The following is a 16,161-nucleotide window of genomic DNA, read 5'->3' on the forward strand; positions in this document are numbered from 1 at the left end:
TTAGGTTTAAGTCCTTAATCCATCTTGAGTTGATTTTTTATAAGGTTAGAGATGAGGACACAGTTTAATTCTCCTACATGTGACTAGCCAATTATTCCATTATCATTTATCGAAAAGAGTGTCTTTTTCCCACTTTATGTTTTTGTTGGCTTTGTCGAAGATCCATTGGCTATAAGTATTTGGGTTTATTTCTGGGTTCTCTATTCTGTTACAGAGATTTTGCACTTGCATTTCCTTCTTCCTGTATGCTCTTCCCTCAGACACAATTATGGCTTACACTTCACCTCTTCCCAGTTATTGCTCAACTATCATCTCCTATTATCTTTCCTGGACATCCAATTTAAAGTTACACGCACACAGACACACTATCTTTCTCTGCTTTACTTTTGTTCTTAGCACTTACTGCTATCTAGCCCGCTACATAATTATCATCTCTCCATTAGAATGCAAGCTACATAAAAGCAGACATTTTTACCTGTTTTGCTTACTGTTGTATCCCTAGTGCCTAGAATAGTGCTTGCTTGGCATACAGTACAAGTTCAAAAGTAGAATGTACAAAAGAATGAACATGCAAATGATTATGTTCCATATTTGATACCATATATAATAGTACATCAATAGAGATATATTAAAGCATGACTTTATCAGATTTGGGTTTTAGGAAATAATAAGGAGGATAGGCTAGTGGGAAGAGATTAGTGGCTTTTGCAAGTAGTTTAAAGGCAGCTGGGAAAAGATGTTGCATCTTGAACTAAGGCAGTGGTGGTAAGAACAGAGAGAAGTACATGGGCTGGACTAGTTGGGATAGAGACTAGGAAAGACAATGGGTGGTAAGGGTGTGTGAGGGTTGTGAGCTAATACTACTTAATCTTATGCCAGAGGTGGGCAGAAAAGTTTAGCCAGCTAAGGAGTGAAAAGAGGGACCTAAAAGTAGGTGTTCAGCCCTCTTGGCTATTGTAACTATCTCCACCCCTTTCCCTCTGTAAATGCCAGACAAACAAGAAAGAGCATCGGAGACCCACATAATACTGTGAAAACAGTTTCAGATTATGTTTATTCTTCTACTTGCTAGCCATAACTGTGAAATGATAGGAGCTACTTAACTATTAGAAGGTGGAAATGAGAAAAACAAAATAAACCTAGACTGATATAAACATTCAAATTCCTTTTGACTATTTTATGAAATAATACACATATCAAAGTATATATATATAGTGTGCACATTCATGAAAAAAAAAATTTATGGAAAGGGAAAGTATGAAAGGTGCCATTAGAGCCAAAAGAAGCTGGTCAGCTTCACTGTCATAGATGCCAGCTTCCCAAACCTTACTCCTTCTCTCTGCCAGTCTTAAATCCCACCTAGAGTCCATGTGGAAAGCCCTGTGAAGTCTGGGGCTATCTCTGGCCTAAACTGTACTACTCAAGAGCTTCCCATACACGTTCTTCTTAGGTTATCGGAAGCCCTAATGAACCCTGCAGTAGTTAGCAGTAGTCACCTTCCTGTATTTCACCTTGGACAGGGCTATAGCCCATAGAGTAGAGTCTGAACATTTTAAAAGGGCACTGGCAAAGGGGGCCCAGCTAAACTGCATCCAGCACTCCCTCTTCATGCACCCTGATCTCTGTCAGGAGGACTCTCCCTTGTTCAGAGGTGCTCCATAAGCTGCGCCTTTCCAGACCTTTTCAATTTCTACAAAGCGGCTTTCCAGGTTATCAGGGCCCTGACTTAGAGGGCCCAAATTGGAGTTGTTCTTCATCAATATGATATTTTTTAAATGCCACAGATTCTCTGGTCCTGTTTGCATCCTAATTCTGCAGCCTTTCCTTATGCTAAAAATCTACGGTTCCTTTTACCTGATTTTTAACAACTGTTAAACAGATGCTGCAACTTACTCAATTAGAAGGAAGAATCCTACAGGGGAGCCTTTACAATATTCCAGGTCAAAAAGTGGAAAACAGACTCATTCACTGGAAGCCGTGTAATATTTTCTGGTTGAGAGTCTGGCTCTCAAGTCAGAAGACCTAAACTCTGCTCTGCCACCATTGGCATAACCTTGTGCAAGTTACTTAGTTTCCCGGTTTGTAGAATAGAATAATGACAATATATACATTAGGTGTAAATAAGATAAGGCAAGAAAATATGTAGTACCACTCAAGAATCCTATTTTTGACATTCCCTGCCTCTGTCCAATGGCTGTTTGTAGCAACTCCTGACACCCTTCTAACTTTTCCTGACCTGCACCACCCCCTCTTCTTGTCACTGCCCAATTCTCCAAATTCTTGGCTTTGTCCTTCAACTCCAATCTTATTTCTCACTTTTGGTTGTCAAGTCCTGCTCTGGATCACTTGCTGTAGTATAACTTGGGGTATAATACTGGCCCCTCCCTAACAGTAGCTGTAATCATTTCCTAGGGTTGCTTTAACAAATTACCACAAACTGGGTGATTTAAAACAACAGAAAACTATTTTCTCAAAGTTCATAAGGCTAGAAGTCCAAAATTAAGGTGTCAGCAGGCCATGCTCCTTCTGAAGGCTCTCAGGAACAATCCTTCTTTGCCTCTTTCAGCTTCTGGTGGTGACTGGCAATCCTCGGTGTTCCTTGGCTTGCAGCTGCATCCGTCCAATCTCTGCCACTTGTCATCATGTGACCTTCCCTCGGTGGTCTGTGTCTTCACCTGGCCTTCTTACAAAGACACCAGTAATTAGTTTTAGGGCCCACCTTAATCTATTATCACCTCATCTTAACTGATTACATCTTTAAATATCCTACTTCCAAATAGAGTAACATTCTGGAGTTCCAGGTGGATATATATTTTGGGGAGCTACTATTCAACCCAGTATAGTACCCAATTTCCCTTTGGTAATTATCTGTCCCTTTGCTGCTCTCCCACAGGGGAAGTCTAAAGGCTCCTCCCACCAGATCTTTCCTCCCCTCAGCCAGCATGATAAGCATGTGACCTCACCTCAGGTGGGATGTTTGTTGAATAGAAGAATAATATATTCAGAGTGGGGAACCACTCTGAATTTATGAGCTTTCCTGCCTAAAGCTTATAAATTGGCTACTTGTTTTCTGCATTCTGTGCTGCTCTAGATCTAGGGTTGGCAAACTTTCTCTAAAGGTCCAGACAATAAACATTAGGCTTTGCAGGCAATATGGTTTCTGTTATAAAACTACTCAACTCTGCCATTACAATGTGCAAACAAATGGATGTGGCTGTGTTCCAATAAAAACCTTGTTAAAAATCAGGTGGCAGGTTAGAGGGCCACCCAATCCCTGCTCTAAACAAATAGTGTTCTTTATGCTTCCTTGCCTATTATTCCCTATTCATCCCTCCCCACTCGTAGCCACTAGAACCTCATTAAGGATGCTACATTTTCCTGACAAAAGTGCACCTACATTGGGAACACAATTTGGCATTTGCTGAATGGATGGGTTAGTTCTCAAGAGTAAGAACTGAGGGCCTCCAAAAATACACAGAAAGCTCCCATGGGCAAATACACAGAAAGCCCCTCTGGGCAATGCCCAGAGATGTTAGGGGGTCCTAGAACCCTAGATTGGTAGAGCCACCAATGTGCAACTCTGGCCTGGGAAAGTAGCAGGCAAGTGATTCCAACCCATGAGAGCTACAGCATGGGCTGTGTCCAGCAAAGCCATAGGGCTGGGCCACCTTAGTGCTCCAATGCCCAACTTCTGCCTCCATGTATCTAGAAGGTGGACATTGAGTCAAAGAAGATTATTCTCGGCATCTGGGATGTCGGTAGTTTGCTGGGCCAGGTTCTGCAGCCTTGCTTCTGTTTACTTTTCCACTCCAGGCCACGATGCCACAGTAGCAGACCTGCGAGGAGTTCAGCCGCGCTGCGGAGAAGCATTACCTCGCTGATCCTATGGAGGTATGTATGCTTCTCAAATATAGGCATACTGATGGGAACTTGTGTATTAACAGATGATTTAGTTAGCAAACTCAAGATGTAAAGAAGATTGAGAAATTCTACAGTCAACTAATGCGACTTATGGTAGCCAAGGAATCCCAAAATGTTACCATGGAAACTGAGCCAATGGTTTGAAATGAAGACTTTGTCATGTACTTAGGAAGTAATTATCTTTTGAATTAGAGAAAGTGTTGGGACAGAAAATACTTTATGTAACTAAGTGAACTATTCAAAAGCTTAGAGGTCATTTTTTGTAATTTTCTTTTGAATGTTTGCTTTAGAAAGCTAGGAATGGGAATGTTTTCAGTTAGAAAGCCTGTATTTACTTTTGGAAATTGAACAAGAAATGCATCTGCCTTGGAAACTTTGCAGATTATTTGATGTTAGATAAAACACATAATTGTTTCTCTGACAAATTTGTATCAGTAATTTGAAATTGAGATAGGAAGAAAAGCCAATTCTTCCTTAAATTTAGTTCATCTGTCTTTAAAAGAACATTAAATGTAACCATTTTGTTGGATCGATGTTTTTCTTTTGGAGCATAGAATGTATGCTGTTGATGACCAATAAATATAAAATATGGTAACTGGAATTAGCTCTGCACCATAGTATGCATTGTTACACATATTATCCACCTAATTGTGTATAGCAGTGTAGTCTCAATTATATCTAAAAGTAATTGACTAACGAGTATGCTTTGCCTTCTTTCCAGATTTAAACTACCTTTTAATATAAGGGATTTGTAGTAGTATCAGCTTGTTGAGCAATGACTTCGAATCTAGTTTTCAGAAGCAGCAGTTATTTGAGTGCGTGAATGGAATGATGATCACTGTAATGTACTGAAACCACCATATTACAGAAATATTTGCTACTTATTTTCCATCTGTAGTTTCTCAGAAGGGCTATAGATAATTTGAACTGCTAAATCTTTGCATACTTCTGTGACACCCCTGCCCATTTTCACTCTTTATTTAACCAAGGTGTTAGGTGTGACTGTCACAACTGTTATGTTTTCCAGTAAACAAGAAGTATGATATTATCTGATACTTACATTTGTATCCTAAATTTCACCACCTAAATGTAATGTTCACATGTTGATTCCTCAAGAATGAAGTGAAGGTACTACATTGAAATATGTTTTGTAGAAATTTGTCATGTTGAGCAACATTTTAGTATGGTAAGTTCCCTTAGCTATATGAATTTTGGCATGTTTCAGAGAGATGAGCAAATAAAATATTACAAAAAAAAAAAGAAGATTATTCTCAACCCTTGAGACTTAATGTTGTTTGCCTTGTTGGATTTTGAACTTGGGATCTGTTTCTTCATTCATATTTCTCCCTTTTGGAATGGGAATATCTATTCTATGTCTGCCCTGTTATAATTTAAAATCACATAGCTTCCTTTCACAGGCTCACGGCTAGAGAGAAATTTGTCTCAGGATGAAATATACCTTGAGTCTCATCCATATTTGATTTAAATATTTAAATGAATATTTGCACTTTATACTTAAATTGATGCTGGAGTGAGTTAAGACTTTGGGGGTTATGGGGATGGAATGAATGTATTTTGCATGTGAGAAGGACATAAATTTTGGAAGGCCAGGGGTGGAATGCTATGCTTTGAATATTTGTGTCTCCTCCAAATTCAAATGTTGCAATATTAACCTCCAAGGTGATTACGAGGTGGGGTGTTTTGCAAGGTTATTAGATTATGAGGGCAGAACCCTCTACAGGGATTAGTGCCTATAGGAGCACATTTACCTTTTCTCTTAGGTGAGAGCACAATAAGAAGTCAGCAGTGTGCAACTCAGGAGAATCTGTGACCATGCTGGCACTCTGATTTGGACTTCTCAGCCTCCAGAACTGTGAGAAATGACTGTTGTTTATAAGCTACCCAGTCTATGATATTTTCTTACAGCAATCAACTGAAATAAAACGGGCCGGGTGCGGTGGCTCACACCTGTAATCCCAGCACTTTGGGAGGCCAAGGCGGGTGGATCACGAGGTCAAGAGATTGAGACCATCCTGGTCAACATGGTGAAACGCTGTCTCTACTAAAAATACAAAAAATTAGCTGGGTACGGTGGTGCGTGCCTGTAATCCCAGCTACTCAGGAGGCTGAGGCAGGAGAATTGCCTGAACCCAGGAGGCGGAAGTTGCGGTGAGCCGAGATCGCGCCATTGCACTCCAGCCTGGGTAACAAGAGGGAAACTCCTTCTCAAAAAAAAAAAAAAAATACTCCTTCTCAACTGACAAATGCTCCTTTAAGATGATTATTGTTTTGTTTGTTTTTTAGAAACTGGATATTGCTTGGTTGCTTAGGCTGAAGTACAGTGGCATAATCACAGCTCACTGTAACCCCAAACTCCTGGGCTCAAGTGATCTACCTGCCTCACGTTTCCTGAGTAGCTGGGACTACAGGCATGCACAAGCATACCTAGCTAATTTTTTATTTTATTTTGTTAGAGAAAGGGTGTCACAATGTAGCCCAGGTTTAAAATGATCATTGTTAATTGTATAATGCTCCTAGTCCCTTCTCAAGATGCCAATGTTGTTAAACTGATTCCCTCACAGGATGGTGCATTTTATTACTTAGACCAAATTCCATCTATCCCAACTGCTGCCTGTCTTAAAAATGTATTCTTCCTCTGTAAGTTACACTTTATTTCTAATTATGGCCTTCAAATTTTTTTTATTTGAAGAAGCCCTTGTTCAAACCTTTCTATATTTGTAATGACCTGTTTGCTGCTCATCAGCCACAGGTCAACTAACCTGGGTGCATATTTATTTTGCTACATTTCCTAATGACAACCTACTAACCCATCTATCTCATCATATCAATTCACTAATTCCTTCCCCTAAAACGAAGCACTGTACAGAAAACAAAAAATATATCCTTCACATATATTGCTCCTGTGAATCAAAAGGCAAAATCTTTGCTTTGGTCTGTACAGGAGAGATCTCTGGGACAGCTTCCAATGTGTCAGGGAGCAGAGCAAAGCTTTTGGTGGCTGACAATGGACACTAGGGAAACACAATACAAGTCAGATGCAGAACTCCTCCAACAGGTGACTTTGGCTCAGGGGCTCCCCACCAACCTGGCAGAACATTTCTTTGAACTGTACCATAGTCTGAGGTTCTCTCTATTCAATCCTTCCATCCTTCTCTCCTTCCTCAGGTATCAGATCTGCATTGTGGTCTGAAGAATTCCTACCTTCCCCTGCTCCTTTGCCCATTATATCTTTTGCAAGTCTAATCCTATCTACTTCTCAGGAGACCCTAACTAATGATCTGACAATCTTTCAACATACAATCTCTGCGCTACCAAAAAAAAAATCCTGATGATCAATTTCTAGAGCTATCTAGAAGTAATCAGTCCTGTGACATTCTGCTTCCACTTATTCCCTCCATTTGACTCTATTCTTCACCTCCAGCAACAGAGACAGGGACCTAGAGTACACAATAGAAAATGTGCTATATTCCTACTGACACCCAGGCTAGCTGACAATAGGAATCTATGAACTAGATGTACATATAAAACCGTGGATAGATCTTAAAATAGCATGGAATGAAAAAGAATCAATAAAATTTATAGCATGATACCACTTAAAAAAATTAAAAATAGACACACAAATAACACTGCCTGTTTTTCAAAGATAAATACATAACTAAAAGTATGTAAGAAGCATTAAATATGGTTGGGATAAGGGTGGGGCTGGATTAAAAAAAACTGAGAAAAAATAAGAGAAGACTCTTGTATAGACCAGTGATGATGATGTACTTCGACCTGAGAAATATAATCAATGTTATAAGCCTAAGGTCTAAAGGACAGAAAAGAAAAGAGGAAGAGAGGAAAGACTTCTCCGACACAAAGAACTGGTGAGCTCTCTAAGGAATTAAGACTACCATCCTCCTTAAATTCACTATCCCCAATCTGCTGCCTTACAGCTAAATACGAATATATCTAAAACAGAGGAAATGCCTTCTTAAATACAAATATATCTAAAACAAAGGAAATGCGTTCTTAAAATTCCATTCTGGCTGCCTTTTAAGAAGAGCCTGTCTATTAATTATATATAAACAAATCATGAACAAAGATTATTATGTTTTTTAAACAGACCCACTAGAAATAGCATTCTGTTGGTCTAATTAAAACTTTACTTCAGAACAACCCCTAACTTTTAATTGGATCTTAATATATATTCATTGCTGGGCATCAATAACAGCAGAGCCTTTATTGATGACTTTATAAGCACCACATAATTATTTCTTCCAGTGCCAAAGTAAACCCTAAGTAGTGCTGTATTTGTGATTTTTATGATGTATCAAATTTAAATGTGAAACAGTAAATTTTTACAAATAAAATCATTTGCTGGAAAGTACTCAATTATATAAGGATCAAATGTCTACACAAATATAAACATGAATTAGCATTTAAAATCTCCAGATTTGGTTCTCTGGAAGTAAAGGCACTATTACAAGGGAGAATTGAAATTAGATGTCTCCACAGTTCTCTACCAATAAGGATAGGACTGTTCTGAAAACTAAATTTAACAATCCATTTAAAGGGTTCTAATTAACAAATAATTATGTAATTCAAGATTTTCTTATTTGGGTCTGTAAAGTCACCTCTCTATGTTGTTAAAATAAGTGATTATTTCAGGATGTGATACAGTAAATTTACTATAATTAGTGGTAATATTTCTTTCCAATCGTTTTCAGATTCAAAATGCCTTTACCCATAAACAGATTTAAATTAATATGGTTTGGCCTTTGTCTAGGAGTATGATCAGAGATGAATGAAATGAAATCTTATTTCAATTTGATGATTATTTAATTTGCTTGACTCTAGCAGTTTCAATTTTCATCCTTTTTTGTTCAGATATGAAACCTTATAATAAACTACTTTAAAATGAGAAAAGGAGATTAACAAAAATGATCACCAGGCACGGTGGCTCGCGCCTATAATTCCAGAACTTTGGGAGGCCGAGGCAGATGGATCACGAGGTCAAGAGATCAAGACCATCCTGGTCAACAAGGTGAAACCCCATCTCTACTAAAAATACAAAAATTAGCTAGGCATGGTGGTGCACGCCTGTAGTCCCAGCTACTCGGGAGGCTGAGGCAGGAGAATTGCTTGAACCCAGAAGGCGGAGGTTGCGGTGAGTCGAGATCGTGCCATTGCACTCCAGTCTGGGTAACAACAGCGAAACTCCGACTCAAAAAAAAAGAACACTTTTTGTATTGCTTCTATGGCTTTTAACTGTAAGCATCTTTTGCTTCAAATAACATTTCGAATATGTGAACAACAGGTGTTTCTTTTAAGATTTACCCTGTGGAAAAAGGCTTTATTTTGGCAAGTCACCTATTAAGTCTACAGCTATGCAGGAACTCAGACTCAAGTGCTGACGGGCCAGATCCTTGAGCTTTACCTAGAATAATAACAATCTTAAAACTATTTGTTTATATCATGTACAGAAAACTGTTAGCTCTCTCACAGTCTTTTATTGCCCTGGAAAATCCCAACAGATTTCTAAAACTATACTTTGATAATGTCTATACTTTCATCCAAGAGCTAGACGCCTCCCCCCCAAAATAAGAAACTTAGTGGAGATAACTCACTCAATTGGTGTCTGATCAAATTTCTATGTCTAAAAGTATAGAAATCTCAACTATTATGTTCTAATTAGTCTTTATATTCTATGAAGAAAATGTCCCCAAAGACAAGTCACCTTGTTCAACTACATTTTCAGAGAAGATAATAGTAAAAGTAAAAACTGAATCTGACCTTTCTGGCATTAGTTTGAAAATCATAAGCCACAGATATTTTAAATAGCATATTTCTAATCATCTATTAATGACAGAAACAATTTACTGTGAAATAAGAATGTAGAAGGAAAACCAATTAATTTTTCTATATATTTATGTATCTTTACAAACGGTCTATATTACAGATAAAGTTAACTGAATAAAAGCAAATATGCTGAAATTTTTGACAACTGTTAAATGAAAATATTCCTAAAATCTTAATTTTTCTTGGGAAAGCAGTTTAAAACTGTAGTCTATTTAATGAGGTCGCCATCTAGTGACAGAAAAGAGCACTGCAGACAATATTTTGCATTAACTGAACATCACAGCTATTCTACACAAACCGACTGAACCTCCTGAACATTTTGGAATGCTTAAAAGGCACTCAAAAGACTGTCCGAGAACGCCTCGAAGACCCTCGGAAGGTCCCCCTCTCCTCTGGACCGCACCGGGCGTTCGTTTGCCTGCGCCGTCCTTCCACTCTGCTTGCCGGGCGCACAGCGGCTTCCGGCTGCGGTCAGCTACCGTCCCCGGAGGCGGTGGTCGCTGGCCGCGGGAAGGACGCCGCGCTAGGGGTCGAGGCTCGTCCTGGCTGTCGGGCCGCCTTGTGACGTCACAGCCCCATGCCCTCGGGCTCAGGGCCAGAGAGGCTCCGGGCTTCCAGGACCCGAGAGCCAAAGATATTCAATGGGAGAGAGTGGGACTGGAGGAGGCAACGAATAGGTCCCCGCCATCTAGCCAATAACGCGTTGCTTTCAGTCACGTTCCGTGAACCGGCGAAGGCAAGTGAAAAGATGAGCTCAGGTACAGAGAAGCCCGCGAAGGAAAAGCTCCCGCCGTTTCCCAGGAGCCCCAGCGGGGGTCTTCCGGTTGGACCCCTGCCTCTGCTGATTGGTTGGAGGTCGCCACCACGTGATGCAGACCCGGGTCGGCCTCCGCTTTCCCCGCCCCTCTTATCCCCCTCCCCACCTGGAGGTCGCCTGAGGCGGAGAGCCGGTTACCTCGGCAACCGCGGCAGGCAGTCTGTACACACCAGGCCTGGGGCGGGAGAGGGTTTCCTGCCTCCTGCGGCAAGACAGGGATTGGGAAGTCGGAGTGGACTCTGGCTTGAATCGGATTGCCCCTGAATCCATCCCGTCTCTGTGATAAGGTGAGAATCCGTCACCTGGTGGCCTTCGGGCGTACATTACCTGTAAGCAGAGCCCCGTGAGTCTTTGGTCCCCTCTTTTTCCTTCCAAGCCATACCAAGAAGACGCCAGTGAAGCAAAGTCTAGGGAACCCCATAATGGTGCAATGGAGATGGTAATGATGAAAGACAGTGAGGTGGCTTTATTGAGGCAGTCAGGGTACTAGAACAAAGCTCAAGAGAAGGAAAGGGAGGGTGGCCTGTAGCCAACAATGCATCCTTTACTGCACCGGTTAAGGTTCTAGGCTGGGAGAACCAAGTGCTCCCTGACCAAACCTGACACTGCTCATCTAGAGAGTGAAGTGGGGTTATTTGGACCATCAGTGATAACTGATGGATTCTGATCCTTTTATACCTAAGCGAGGAAATAATTTGACCCATACAGGACTTCTACTGTGTGGAAAAAAAATAGTTTTCTCAGATTGACACCCTACCCAACTCTCATGGCAGACAGAAACATTGTCCTTTATACTCAGATTGTCATTGTACTCTAGTCATGGAGAACAATTATGTCTTTAAATTATACCATATGCCTGTGGCATGACAGCGCATTAAACAAATTTTTTTAACACCTAGCGTGTGCCAGGCAATAAACCTGTAATAGGTTCATAGTTTCTGCCCTCAATGAACATGTAACCTAGTAGGGAAGAAAGGCCTGTAAACATTGCATTATAGTGTGACTTATAACACTACTAGAGAGAATGAAAGTCTTCCCGAGAAGATACTTGATTTAAATCTTTAGGGAACTATGGAATATGCCATACAGCCAAGGGAAAAGGACATTTTAGGGAGAGGACGCATCCCATCCGGTTCCAGAGAACAATAGTTGTGGCCTGAACCTTTGTGGAGGTTGTGGTTGATGAGCATGTGCGGTAGGCGGGAATTGGAGCATGGAAACCATGAATACCTTCCAAAGAGGTGTAGCATGAGCAGCTTTACCTTTAAGGAGACTGTCACAGTAATGTAGAGGATGGACTCGAGGGAAGACAGACTGCAGGGAGGACATCCAGTTAAGGTGAAGTGATGAGGATGTGAACCAAGGCAGAATTGGAGTAAGGAGGAAAAAAAATGTAATAAGACATTTAAGAGGTATATGCAGAAGGACTGAATGAACCTAGGGTGACAGAGTAAAAGATTGGTTGAGGATAATAGCTCAACCAATAAAAAGGTGGTAGTGTTATTTCAAGAGAAAGCATACATTAGGAGAAGCAGGCTAGTTGGAAAATATGAGTTCAGTTTTGAACACACTGAATTTGAGATGCCTGTGGCACATTCAGTTGGAGCTTTTTCATGTGGGCAGTCGGATTTTTTTTTTTTTTTTTTTGCACAGAAGAAGATAAGGATTTTTCAGCATGAAGAAAACAATTGGTTTGAAAAGCACAAAGTAAATTTGAAATAACAAGTAGAGAGAAGCCAAGGAGAAAAGACGAACCAAAGAAGAAAAAGGAGAGAGTTATCAGCATTGTTAAATACCATGTCAGGCACAAGTTGAGAACTGAAACGTCCACTGTCTTTGGCACTTGGAAGGTTATTGTTGACCTCGGTAAAAAAATGCTGTAGTAGCTGGAGGTGTCCTCAGTCCAGATGGCAGTGAATCCAGGACTGAATGTGGTAGCGATGTGTTGCTAAGGATTATCTAAAAGCTTCACCATAAAGGTATCTAAACCCAGCTATTTTTAGAAGAACATGGGAGAGACTTTTTTAAGATAGGAAAGACCTCATATTTATATACAAAATAAAAGAGACCCTTGAAAAGGAAATATGGGAATAAATGAAAAAGGAAAATTTGACAGTAATATTCCGGGAAAGACAGATAAGGATGGAATCAATACATAGAAAAAGGGATTTGTTTTGGACAAAAGGAAGAACACCTACTAAGAGAGGAGTCAGAAGGAAAAGAAATACATAAACTTTGAGGGGAAGGAAATAAGAAATGTGCATGTGATGGCATCTCTGTTCTCTATGAAAAGGGGGTCAAGATCTCTTTTGAGATAGAAAGAGAGACCTTGAAAAAAGTGATAAAAGTTTAGTCAGTAATGTAATGAATCTTGAGTCTGTAGTCCTACTCTCTTAGGAGAGAAAGTTGAGGAAAATATAAAACATTTATTGCTAAAGATCTAACTGAAGTTAGAGACCATGCATTTGCAGTAACTTCAACTCCATGCTGGTTAGGTGAAATTTTCCAGTAGCAATACAAAGTGGAAAGATTAATCCAAGAGTTGCAGTGTGAAGTGTAAAAGCCATAGAAGTTCCTGATGGCTTCTGGTTTTGTGGAGGAACTAGAGAAGACCTTCAGCCTCTTAAACGGTCTGGCCCTGAAAGAGCTTCAAAGAGCAGGAGAGTGGGTACAAGCTGGCCAACAGGATATTCACCTCTTGATGGAGTCAGAAACTTCATCTGAAACACTTGAGCCCATTTGTGACTGGAGAAAGCATATGAGACTTGTACATACCAAGAAGGTCCAGTATTCTTGTGATTCAGAAGTAGTTATACAACTTACAGAATTTGGGATTTTAAAATTAAATTGCATTTTTCTAATTAACTGTTGAATTACAACAAGATTTTCCGCTAGATAAGGGCACCGATGAAGAGAAAATAAGGTGAAGTGAGAGGTAAGATTTATATCCCAAATAGGCGTATTTTTCTTCCAAGGAAAAGTAGTTCCTTAAATAGAGAGCTATACCTTGTTCTTGAAGATGACTCAGAACTGTAATATGAAAGTTCTCCCTAAATTAATCTTTATAATGCAACCTCAATAAAAATCCCAACTGAATTTTTTAAAATAAATACAAAATAATCATAAATTTTATTTGGAAAAATAAACATGGAAGAATATCCAGGAAACTGCCAAAAAAAGAACATGAGGTGGGAATTTACAACATAAATCACAGTAATTAAAACAGGTACTGGTACAGGAATAGACAGAGCTAAGGAAAAACACAGATTAGAAAGTCCAAAATTCGGCCCCAGTGTATGTGATCATTGTATAACAAAGAGAAGGATTTAATTCCTTCTAGAATAGATATCTTGGATAGAGACAAGGTAACCTAGAACACCATTTGGTGAATTTGGAGCTTTGAAGGGAAGCCTTTGTCCTTTGTGTGGGGGTGGGCAGCTAAATTATCCTTTGTTATTCACAGACTTTAATCCAGAATATGAGGGTTTCTCTTCCAATGAGTAGAGGTGCTGCAAAACACTTTTTTAACTTGGTGCCCCATTCAAATGAACTTAGAGAGGTAAGACTATGGCCTGCATCTATGTATGGGCCTTTGATGCAGTCTCCAAATTCTTTCAGGTTGCGTTCTTGACTAGCTTCTCTTGCAGCCTGTGCTGTAATATCCTGAGGTTGTCCAAGAATGGGGTAAAGTTGCAATTGCCAATGGGAAGTAGAGAGGGAATGCACAGCAGCTCCTTCAATATAGACCATTAATCTAACCACTGTCACCACTGCCACTACTACCGCCCTGCTTCCATCTCCATCCTCTCCCACTTACATTATTACAACTGCCCATTAACTACTCACCCTGCTTCTGCTCCAAACCCTATAATCTACTTTAAACAGAGTAGCCAGAGTGATTTTTTTCAATGCTTATTACACTTCATGTTACTCTTCCACTCCAAATCCTTGTATAACTTTTCAACTTACTCATAATAAAATCCAAAATCCTTACAAAGTTCTACAAGATAGCACATGATTTGGCCCTCTCTGACCTCACATCCTCCTAGTATTTATTTATATCAATGTACTCCAGACACATAATTTTCTTTGCTATTCTGAAAACATGCCAAGTATACTCTTACCACTGCCGCCTTTTTTTTTTTTTTGCATTTGCTGTTTCCTTTGCTTAGCTATATTTTCTACAGATTCCCTCATGGCTCACACTCACACTCCCTTATTTCCTTCATTTCTTTGCCATGATTTCACCTTATCATCTGATAAGGTCCTGATCTTCTCCTTCCTCCCACCCCTGTCATTCTCTGTCTGGGGTTCTGTCTTATGCCTTCAATATGAATATTAACAAATGAATGAATGAATGAACAGAGTCCAGTGTATTAGGATAATTTGCTGACTGTATTTTTCTTTGTGGTGCTAGCTAGAGTCCCTTCCCTCCTTCTTGACTCAGCATCTTAGTCCATTTCATGCTGCTGTAATAAAATACCTCAAAGTGGGAAATTTAAAAACAACAGAAATTTATTTCTCATAGTTCTAGAGGCTAAGAAGTCCACAATCAAGGCATCAGCATCTGGTGTCTGCTACCAAGATGATGCCTTGAAGTCTGCCTCCTCTGGAGGGAAGGAACAGTATGTACTCACATGACAAAGTCAGAAGAGGGCAAAAAAGCAATGAACTTTCTCCATCAAGCCCTTGAAACAAGCAGCTTATGGGCACCTAATGCCATTTGGAAGGGGAGGAACCCTCATGACCAAATTACCTCTTAAGGGCCCGCCTATTAGTACTATCACATTGACAACACCTGAACTTGAAAGGGGACACATTCAAACCATAGCACTCAGCATGGTAGGACAATGTCCCCAATTTACAAAGCATGAGTAGAAATACAGACTGTATGTAGTATTCTGGTACATTTCTCAAAGTCCTTTGATTTGGTCCCTTATATATGATACACAGCTACTCCTTTCCTAACCACTGCTGCTCTGAGTTTGAAGATTTTTTTAGAATATTTTTGTGAAGCTTCTTTCCCTGGTACCTTGAATTTTGGTCTGTAATACGGTTTCACTGTGTCCCTTCCCAGAATCTCATCTTAAACTGTAATCATCCCCACATATCAAGGGCGAGACCAGGTGGAGATAATTGAATCATGGAGGCAGTTTCCCCCTTACTGTTCTTGTGATAATGAGTGAATTCTCACAAGATGTGATGGTTCTACAAGGGGGTTCCCCCTTCATTCACCTCTCATTCAGTCTCCTGCTGCGATGTGAAGGACATCTTTGCTTCCCCTTTTGCCATGATTATGTTTCCTGAGGCCTCCCTAGCCATGTGAAACTGTGAGTCAATTAAATCTCTTTCCTTTATAAATTACCCAGTCTCTGGCATGTCTTTATTAGCAGTGTGAAAACAGACTCTGGTTTGTGCTGATGAGCTTTTTTCTCAATCTGATGTTTTCTGTGTCATAAAGACCTTTCTCAATATTTCTGGCAATCATTGCTCTTTTCATAGCATTGATATATATATATATATTTTTTTTTTTTTTTAGACGGAGTTTCGCTCTTGTTACC

At 39.9% G+C, this 16,161-nt stretch overlaps 2 protein-coding genes and 1 pseudogene across 22 annotated transcripts in view; 2 read left to right on the forward strand and 1 right to left on the reverse strand.

Moving 5' to 3' along the window:
* The window catches only part of RTN1 (reticulon 1), a 495,935-nt gene that overhangs the window by 319,268 nt on the left and 160,506 nt on the right, over window positions 1-16,161 (reverse strand). The gene's annotated exons all lie outside the window — the stretch shown is intronic.
* Window positions 2,931-5,341, forward strand: LOC108593500 (signal recognition particle 9 kDa protein pseudogene; annotated as a pseudogene). The gene has a single exon (XR_001913990.4). The product of XR_001913990.4 is annotated as a signal recognition particle 9 kDa protein pseudogene (transcript).
* The window catches only part of LRRC9 (leucine rich repeat containing 9), a 142,023-nt gene continuing 136,560 nt past the window's right edge, over window positions 10,699-16,161 (forward strand). For 7 of the 10 annotated variants that reach the window (XM_035262026.3, XM_035262038.3, XM_035262041.3 and 4 more), the window contains exon 1: window positions 10,699-10,887. The gene's annotated coding sequence lies outside the window, so the exon portion shown is untranslated. Of the gene's footprint in view, window positions 10,888-14,063; window positions 14,160-15,677; window positions 15,931-16,161 lie in introns of all 10 variants that reach the window. The other 3 variants (XM_078335045.1, XM_035262027.3, XM_035262028.3) reach the window with 3 other exon arrangements.

Source organism: Callithrix jacchus, chromosome 8 (assembly GCF_049354715.1).
Source record: "Callithrix jacchus isolate 240 chromosome 8, calJac240_pri, whole genome shotgun sequence".
Lineage (NCBI taxonomy): Eukaryota > Metazoa > Chordata > Mammalia > Primates > Cebidae > Callithrix > Callithrix jacchus.